Source organism: Panthera onca, chromosome A1 (assembly GCF_046562875.1).
Source record: "Panthera onca isolate mPanOnc1 chromosome A1, mPanOnc1 haplotype 2, whole genome shotgun sequence".
Taxonomy (NCBI): Eukaryota; Metazoa; Chordata; class Mammalia; order Carnivora; family Felidae; genus Panthera; species Panthera onca.
This window is the reverse complement of record NC_138339.1, coordinates 154,206,573-154,217,383: the sequence shown is the minus strand read 5'-3', so window position 1 is coordinate 154,217,383 and position 10,811 is coordinate 154,206,573.

The window sequence follows — 10,811 nt, the reverse complement described above, 5'->3', positions numbered from 1 at the left end:
CATATGATCAACTCATTTGATGCAGAAAAATATTTACCAAAATTCAAAATCTGTTCAGGATAAGAGACATAATAAATAGGAATAAAAATGTCCTTGATATCACAGTCATGCTAATAGTGGACCTCTTGGTGGGGGGGGGGGAAGGTAACATTGTATTTGTTAGCATCGAAATCTTTATTTATGGAATAGTTTTGGCAGGATGTGCTTGACTGTCTAGGATTCTTTAGAGGATACAACATTTGAATTTCTCTATGTAGGGACTAAGTCTCCCTGTAAAATATCATCATAATTTAATCATAATATGTCTAAAAAAGACATATTTTTAACCAAAATGTTGTATTCAATGTAAGTGCTATGACTGTACATTACACAGATCATAGAAACATCATATGTTAAATTGAGTTGAAGGGATGTGTGATATGTGTCTGAAAAATTGCACTGGAGAGCTTAGACTTCATCAATGACAACTGTTTTGTTTTTGTTTACTTTGAGAGAGTGTGAGCATGGGAGGGGCAGAGAGAGATTAACTCCACACTGTCAGTACAGAGCCCAACATGGGGCTTGAACTCACGAATCATGAGATCACGACCTGAGCTGAAATCAAGAGTCAGACACTTAACTGACTGAGCCACCCAGGTGCCCTGACATTTAATTGTTTTTATGTTTGAAATTATACACAAACTTGATGCTAAGGGCGATGTTTGGGTTTTGTAAGCATAATTTGAGAATTCAGTCATTAGTTTTATCTCATACACACCTTAAAGATTATATAACGGTAGGCAAAGAAGAAAAACCTGTAGGACAAAAGAAGAAAAAATAAGGTAGATTAAAACTTGGAATATGGAGGGTCATCAGCAAGCCGAAAAACTAAGAAGCTCCTTCCCCACAAAAGACAGCAAGTTAACAAACATATAGGCACCAGAGTAATTTTGAGAACTCTAGAGACAAGTTGAAAAGCCATAGCACAGAGGCCAATGTAAAACTATGAAGGGATTCAAACACAAGTGCAGGAAGTTTCACATATTTGCATGCATACTTGGGACACTCCCTTGTCCCCAGTGAGCAGTGAAACTGGGTGGAATCTCCCATACCAGAGTAACTGCCTTGGGATTGAAAAAAGGAAGGGACTGTATGTTCAATATTCTACCTGTCTGGAGACAGCCTGAAGGACTGGATAATCTATAGCTTCATTTAGAGTGCTTATGACCTGTGGCCAAATTTGGAAACCACTGAAAACACTTTATAGCTGCAGTTCTGCGAGCAGACACCAGTGGGAACAAGAGATCAGAAAATGTTTCCCTAGTTAAGATGAGGTAAAACCAGTGTTAAAAAAAAAAAGGAAGTGATGATTGTTTATCCAAATGCCCAAATCTCATGAATAGATCACAATAAATAAAAGTAACAGGGAAACAAGGCCCACCCAAAGGAAAAAAAAAAAAAAAACACAAAAAAAACAACAGACACCAATCCTATGGAAAAGCACATTTATAATATTCCTGAAAAAGAATTTAAAATAATTGTTGTAAAGAAGCTTAATAAACTAAAAGAGAACACATCGAGATAAACAAATCAAGAATATATTGCATGAGTAAAATGAGGAATATCAACCAAGAGATAGAAACTATAAAAAAGAACCAAAGTGGGGGGCCTGTGTGGCTCAGATGGTTGAGCATCTGACTTCAACTCAGGTTATGATCTCATGTTTCATGGGTTTGAACCCTGCATCAGGCTCTGTGCTGACAGCTTAGAGCCTGGAGCTTGCTTCAGATTTTGTGTCTCCCTCTCTCTCTGTCCTTCCCCTGATCACACTTTGTCTCTCACTCAAAAATAAACGTGAAAAAAATTAAAGAAAAAAAAGTACCAGACTAATTCTGAAGTTGAAAAATATGGTAACTGAGCTGAAACTGCCCATGAAGACAGGTCATTTGAAACCCATGAGTCAGAGAAAGAAAAATATGGTTTCAATCATATATGAAGTTTAAGCAATAAATGATTAAGGGGAAAAAGAGAGACAATCCAAGAAACAAACACTTCACTATAAAGAACTGATGGTTGCCAGAGGGGAGGTTGTCAGAGGAGATGGGGGGGGGATGTTGGGGGGAATGGATGAAATCAGTGATGGGGATTAAGGAGTGCACTTGCTGTGATGAGCATTGGGTGATATATGGAACTACTGAATCACTGTAATGTACACCTGAAACCAACAAAACACTGTATGTTAATTATACCAGAATTAAAAACTTAAAAATAAATTAAATGGAGTCAGAGGAGCAAAAATAGAAGGAAGAAAAGTTAGAGGTTACGGGATATATGGGATACCATAAAGGGAACTCCTATATGCATTATTAACATCCCAGAATGGAAAGAAAGAGGGGAAGGGGTAGAGAGTATATTTGGCAAATAATAGCCAAAATATTCTCAAGGAGGAAAGAAATCGTCATAAAAGTTAAAATATAATGGAAGTCCAGTTTATCAATTATTTCATCCATGGATCATGCCTTTGATGTTCTATCTAAAATGTCATTGCCATAATCAGAGGATACTAAGAAAGAGGAACACTCTTATGTTGTTCGTAGGAGTGCAAACTGGTGCAGACACTGGAAAACAGTATGGACATTCCTCAAAAAGTTAAAAATAGAACTACCTTATGATATAGCAATTGCACGACTAGATATTTACCAAAGAATACAAAAATACTAATTTGTTTTTTTGTTGTTCTTTTGGTTTTTGTTTTTGTATTTTACATGTTTATTCTGACAAAGAAGGTTGTAACACACATAATCTTCTCTTGCCTACACGATATTTTTTTATAAGGTAAGTAATGGGCATATATTTTCATTTTGAATCCAGGGAAGCCAAACCACTTGCCTGAAATTAAAGGAAATCAAAAGAATGGCTGGAAAAAAAGGGAAAGCGTGGTCTCACTGTATGTCCAATTCTGTTTGCATTTAGACCATGCTGCTTCTGGTCTGGTTTAATCAAAATAATAAAATCAGTCAATAGGCCACTAGCTGGGCTTTAAACACTATTTTAGTAGAATAAAGAAAGCGCATAATCATCTCTGTTTTTGACAGTGTTCCCAAACGACAAAAGAAACTCAAAGCTTTGGTTCCTTTGCTATTTGAAACATGACTGTTTAAAGATCATGCCTGAGTTGCTAAGCCATAGAAGAAATGTGACAGAAAGCAATGATGGACTCTACAAAACCCACAGAAGAGATCCGTGGTGTGCAGGCATCAGAGGTGAGCTGGTGAAGTCCCCCTCAGATGCCACCTGGGTGATGACCACGAGTGGTGCAAAGCTGAAGGCTGGCTTCTGCCATTAGATCCCCATAGGGTATCTTTTGAAAACAATCTGGGCTTCAATGGCACTTCTGAAACCAGACTTTTTTTTTCTTTTCACAGAATTAATTTATCCTCAATATCATGAATCACAAAAACACATTTTTGCTTGAACACAGGCATGAAATATAATTCACTTTCTTTGTTGTATCCAGAAATGCCCTTCACACATAAATTGTGCTCGTTTGACAATTGTGTCCAAAAATACTAATTTGAAGGGATACATGCACCACAATGTTTGTAGACGCATTGTCAACAATAACCAAATAGCCTAAATTTCCATCAACTAATGAATGGATAAAGAAGTTGTGGTATATATACACAACAGAATAATACTCAGTCATAAAAATTTATGAAATCTTGCTATTTGCAAAGATGTGTATGGAGCTAAGAGTATTATGCTAAGTGAAATAAGTCAATCAGAGAAAAAAAATACTAAAAATAGTATATTATTTCACGCATATGTGGAATTTAAGAAAATAAGCCATTATGGGGGGGAGGGGAAGAAAGGCAAACCAAGAAACCAATAACCAATTCTTTTTTTTATTTTGCAATTTTATTTTATGTTTATAAATTTTTGAGAGAGAGACACAGCATGAGCAGGGGGAGGGCAGAGAGAGAGGGAGACACAGAATCCGAAGCAGGTTCCAGGCTCCGAGCTGTCAGCACAGAGCCCCATGTGGGGCTCAAACTCAAAACCACAAGATCATGACCTGAGCCGAAGTTGTTCACTTAACAACTGAGCCACCCAGGCGCCCCCCAATTCTTAAATATAGGGAGCAAACTGATGGTTACCAGAGGGGAGGTGGGTGAGGGAGATGGGCTAAATGGGCAATGGGGATTAAGGAGAGAACTTGTAATGAGCACTGGGTGTTTGAAGTGTTGAGTCACTAAATTGTACACCTGAAACTATTATTACACTGTAAGTTAACCAGATGTAATTTAAATAAAAACTAAAATTAAAATTTCATTACCATATTCAATGTGATCTAGGATTTTCCCTATGTTATCTACTGGGAGTTTAATAGTTTTCCACTTTCTATTTAGGTCTGTGACCCATTTTAAGCAAATTGTTTTTAAGGATGTAAAGTCTGTGTCTGGAATCTTTTTTTTTTTTTTTTCCCTCTATTGCATGTGGATATCCAGTTGTTACAGCACCATTTGTCATAAAGGTTATCTTTGCTCCATTGTATTTCCTTTGTTTCTTTGTCAAAGATCAGTTGATTATATTTATGATGGCCTATTTTCTGATCTCTCTCTCGTTTCTTCCACAGATCTATTTATCTCTTCCATTCAAATACCATGCAGTTTTGATTCATATAACTTTATAGTAAGTCTTGAAGTCAGGTAGTGCTAGTCCTCCAACTTTGTTCCTTTGACAATTTTTTACTCACGTGATTTTGTTTTGTTTGTTTGTTTTAGTTATTGAGTTGTAGGACTTCTTTATATTTTCTGGATATTATCCCCTTATCAAATATATGTTGTTCAAATATCTTATACCATCCCATAGTTTGCCTTTTCACTCTGGGAGTTTTCTTCACTGTGAAGAAAAATTCTAGTCTAATGTGTCTTCATTGTCTATTTGTGCTTTTTTCCTTGTCCTTTTTGGTGTCACACCCAAGAAATTTTGATAAATCCAATGCCATGAAGCTTTCATCCTGTTTGTTTCTATATTTATATTGATGGGTCTTAAGTTTAGGTCTTTAGCTCATTTTGAGTTAATTTTTGTGTGTGTTGTAAGAAAAGTTTCCAACCAATTTCTTTTATATTTTTCATTCTATCCAGTTTTAACAATGCTGTTTATTGAAGAGACCATTTTCCCATTGAGTAGCCTTGATATGCTTGCTGAAGATCATATGATCATATACATCAGGGTTCATTTCTGGGCTCTTTTTTTAATCCTGTAGGTCTGTGTGCCTTTATGCAACTTGTAATGCTGTTTGTTTGTTTGTTTTTCCTGTAGCTTTGAATGTTGTGAAATAAGGAAAGGAGCATCCTCTTAGTTCTTATTTGACTCATTTTTATCACTTGTTTGCCTCTGAAATATTGGGGGTAGCAGTTTGCCCTGTGTCCTCCCATCTCTTACAGATACAAGAAAAAGTTTTTTGCTTCTGTTTTTGTTTGTTTGGGGGAGGTTGTTTGCTTTTTGTCTGTTTAGCTATTTACTTGTTATTAGAATGCAATGACAACTTCTAAATTCCTTACATGCATAACCAGAAACTAGAAATCTGTGGGTTATTTTAAAATTAGGATGGATTCAAGATACTTTCCAAAACTATCAGAACAAGGTAAAGTAAACTTGAAAATATCCAAAGATGAATAAAAATATTTAATAAAATTTTCCACTTTTCATGGTATGATTTATAGCAAACCATAAATAGAAGTGGATTTTCAAATTTAATACAGTAAGTGACCCCCAAAGCCTTCAGGAAACTCTATGCTTGATTGTAAATCTTTGAAAGTTTTTTTTTTTTTATACTAGCTATTATCTCTATTTCTCTTCTGTATTGTATTTAGGCTTTCATTTAGTACTGCATTCTCTTTAGCATTTGTTATTGTGACTTATATTAAGAAATGTATATTTGAGGGCACCTGGGTGGCTCAGTCATTTAAATGGCTGACTCTTGATTTTGGCTCAAGTCATGATCTCATGGTTCCTGAGTTCAAGTCTCGCATCGGGTTCTGCACTGTGCAGAGCCTGCTTGTGATTCTCTCTCTGTCTCTTTCTGCCCCATCCATTAATTCTCTCAAAAGAAATAAATCAACTTAAAAAATAATGAAATGAATATTTGATTTTATCTTAGTTCCTGGAACAGAACTTCTAAAAACCTTGAAATTTCCCAAGTGATAACAGTGATAAAGATGATAGAGCATTTTTTTTTTGTTTTTCATAACAAACCCCTCTGAAGCACAGTTGAATTTATGTTAATGAAGTGATATTTGGAAAGCTCCTAGTTAATCACAGGATAGGGGCTGGGTGCTAGAAGAACCAAAAATTGCCTAAAGTGTTGAAACTTTGAGTCCTGCACTGACCTCCCTGGAGAAGAGAAGGGATGGAGGCTGGAATAATTATGGCCAGTGGCTTAATGAACCATGCCTAGGTATTGAAGCCATCATAAAAATACCTGAAGTGTGAGATTTAGAGAACTTTTAGGCTGGTGAACAAGAACATAGCCATGTGTTGGGAGAGTGACACACCCCAAACTCCATGGGGATAGAAACGATTGTGCTTGGGACCCACTCAGACCTAGTTCTATATGTCTCTTCAGCTGGCAGTTGATTTGTCTCTTTCAAAATATACTTGTAATAGACAGTAGTAGTAAATTCCTGAGTTCTGTGAGCCTTTCTAGTAAATTATCAAACCTGATGTTTAAATTGTAGTTACTCCCAATTTGTAGCCAAATCAGACAGAAATTAGAAATCTGAGATGGAATAGTTATGATTGGCCTCTGAGATAAGGTAGGGTAGTCTGTGGAGCTGAGCCTTTAACCCTTGTGATCTGAAGCTAACTCCAATTAGTGTCAGAATTGAATTGTTAATCTATTCAGTGACTACAACTTTACTTGTCTTGTATATGTAATGACTCTCATCCTTCTACTTTGACAGAAATTCCAAATTTATATATTTCCCTGCATAAATCAAATTCAGATTTGCTGCACCCTAGGCACCCAAAACTCAGCATCCACAGAATAGATCTAGGTTTCTGTAATTTTTTTAACTGAATTTGTTATCCATTTGTCCATTCATCCACTCACAATATAGTTATTGATTTGATACTGCAAGTCAGAAAATGGGCTTAGTATTTGAGATGCAACATAAGGAACACAAACATGGTCCCTGATATTATAATATGGTTTAATTAGCTGAATAAAAGTATAATACAAATAATAATAAGTGTTATAAGCATTGTAAAACAAAATGCAACGGTTCCATATACAGGGTGGTCTACATAGCTGAGAAACTGGTAATGTGTTCATATAAAAATGATTAAACAAATTACAAGAATGCACAGATTTTGAATTGGGGAAGGTGGAAGGATGCAGTAAGAATATTCCAGGAAGTGAAATATTAGTTGTGCTAACCATAACTTAAAAAATAGTCTGAGAATATGAAAAAATTTAAAAAGTTCAAAAAAGTTGTAATATTGACATTAGGGGAAAGGAGAGAAAATGCGAACAGGAAATGGGAAAAAAGGGGGTTAGGAAAAGTATCATGCGGATTAGTAAAATTTGGTTCTTTATTCTAAAGGCAAAAACAGGTGGGGTGCCTGGGTGGCTCAATTGGTTTAAACTTCTGACTTCAGCTAGGTCATGATCTCATGGTTCATGGGTCTGAGCTCTGCATCAGGCTATGTGCTGACAGCTTAGAGCCTGGAGCCTATCTTTGGATTCTGTGTCTCCCTCTCTCTCTCTGCCCCTGCCATGCTTGCACTGTCTTTCTCTCTTTCTCTCAAAAATAAATAAAACATTAAAAAAATTTAAAGGCAAAAACAGGCTATTTGAGAATATTAAGTATCAAATTCCAATGCAAGGAAAAAGATGTCTTCTGGAATTTATTTGAATATGATGATGCCTGCCTGAATGATGATGTCTGCTGGTTGGATTATTCATATATGAAGTTTCTGTTTTAATAAGCAATTTGTTGCTCATTTGTAAACCAAACATATTTTTAATTGGTATTTTCTCTCAAAATTATCATCCCAATTGTTTTTATGTCCAAATTATATCTTTAAATACTATGTAAAAGCATGCAACTTTATTTCTCATGTATCTCTTTTTCATCCTTGAGTAACTTCTATGCCTCTGATGGCATGGATTAGATGTATTTCTTCAGTGAATCTAAATATGTATCAATCAATAAGTGTTGGTAATGTTTTTTTTTTCTTTTTAAATACTGTATATTAGGTAAATCCATATTTTATAGTTTTCTGACAGTTTTTAATTTATTAACTATGTAAAATAGTTACCACAATTCAGTTTGATAATCAATAATCAGTTTGATATCAAAAATAAAACAATCTATCTCCTATGGTTTTTGTAAAGTTAAAAAGATTCAATTTTTAGAAAAATACTAATACATAGTATTAAATGTAGATGGTGATGGGGTGGCTGGGTGGCTCAGTTGGTTAAGCATCTGACTCTTGATTTCAACTCAGGTCATGATCTCACAGCTTGTGAGATCCAGCCTCACGTCAGGCTCTGCACTGACAGCGAGGAGCTTGCTTGGAATTCTCTGTCTTCCTCTCTCCCTGCTCCTCCCTTGCTCATTCTCTCTCTCTCAAAATAAATAAATAGAAATTTTAAAATGTAGATGGTGATGGTCATAATGTGGATGAGGATGGTGGTGATGATGATAACAAAGATGAATGTACATCTCATTATTTAATGATTATAAATATTATACTGCAATAAACAGATTGATTCTAGGCAAAAGCATTTGTGATGAGTATGTTGTTTTGTTTTTATTTTTGTTTTTAAGGCTTAAACTATTTCTTTTTTAAATGAAATTTATTGTCATATTGGTTTCCATACAACACCCAGTGCTCATCCCAACAGGTGCCCTCCTCAATACCCATCACCCACCCTCCCCTCCCTCCCACCCCCCATCAGCCCTCAGTTTTTTCTCAGTTTTTAAGAGTCTCTTATGCTTTGGCTCTCTCCCACTCTAACCTCTTTTTTTTTCCTTCCCCTCCCCCATGGCTTCCTGTTAAGTTTCTCAGGATCCACGTAAGAGCGAAAACATATGGCATCTGTCTTTCTCTGTATGGCTTATTTCACCTAGCATAACACTGTCCAGTTCCATCCACGTTGCTACAAAGGGCCATATTTCATTCTTTCTCATTGCCACGTAGTACTCCATTGTGTATATAAACCACAATTTCTTTACCCATTCATCAGTTGATGGACATTTAGGCTCTTTCCATAATTTGGCTATTGTTGAGAATGCTGCTATAAACATTGGGGTACAAGTGCCCCTATGCATCAGTACTCCTGTATCCCTTGGATAAATTCCTAGCAGTGCTATTGCTGGGTCATAGGGTAGGTCTATTTTTAATTTTCTGAGGAACCTCCACACTGCTTTCCAGAGCGGCTACACCAATTTGCATTCCCACCAACAGTGCAGGAGGGTTCCCGTTTCTCCACATCCTCGCCAGCATCTATAGTCTCCTGATTTCTTCATTTTGGCCACTCTGACTGGTGTGAGGTGATATCTGAGTGTGGTTTTGATTAGGCTTAAACTATTTCTCATAAAAGTTGTTTTCACAAGTTCTTTCTAATTTGGGAAACTTTTATTTTAATTAGAATTGTCATAAATTATTCTCTAGAGACTATTGTTTCAGTAGAAGCCTTGCCCTTAGGGAACCAGCAGTAATGAACTCAGGCTTCCCTCCTGTTTATGAGTTCCAATAATCTGCAGATGTGATCAGTGGCACTCCATAGTTTTGAATCATTCATTCTTACACAGAGTCCTTATAAAGTCTTCTATAGTCACGGCTATATACTCTCCTCCATTGTTTCTTTACATTCTGAGGCTTTCAGCCTGAATGATATCCAAATCAAGAAGTTATAAAGGAGTAATACTCTGAAACCATGCACTTGCACATTCATAAAAATTCTGAGGTACACCTTCAGCAGGTAAGTAAAGAATTGACAATGTTCTACTCTTTCAATTCATGGTCTTTATTTGGAATTTTTTTCTCTCTTTTATTTTCCCCATCACTGATTTTCTTCTATTTCCTCCACTTTTCACTCATTGACAACCTAATGCAAAATTTTGGAATTAACTGAAAGGATTGTTATTTTCCCAAGTTGAGAGTTTAGTGTTTGCCTTACATTGCTAGTGCCTCAAGGCATCCGTAGCAGAACACAGGAAAGTCTCTTTCAAATAATACACATTCCTCCACAATTACTTTTTTTTTCCTTTTCCTCCAAATTCATCAATATTTATTTTCTATGATTTTAAAAAGCTAGACTGAGCCCTTCATACTGTCACTGAATTAACGAATTTAGTCCCTATTAACTAAAATACTGAATTTGTGTTATCGTATTCAGAATAATCATTATAAACAATCATGATGAAAACTCCCAACTTTGATCCAAATTTGTTTTACTCTTTTATAAAGTGAATGATATACCTATAAGTGAGAAATTTATCTGTGTTCTCACTTGTTTCCCCATTGTTAAGTAAATATATAAGAGTAAGTCAGTGAAAATATAAATAAGTATTTTGGTCAAAAAAATGAGCAAAACCTAAATTAAAACACACAAGGTCTTATTTCTAACATTGATCCTTCTATGATATAAATTTTAGCTAACCATTACAGCATTCACCCATCACATCTACTGAAAAGTAACCATGGAAATTCCCACTTATCTAAAATTAGCCATTCCAACACCTACCAATATCAAATTTGTGTTTCTTATAACCTGAAATTTGAAATCACTCTCTAATCCAAAACTTTCTTTAACA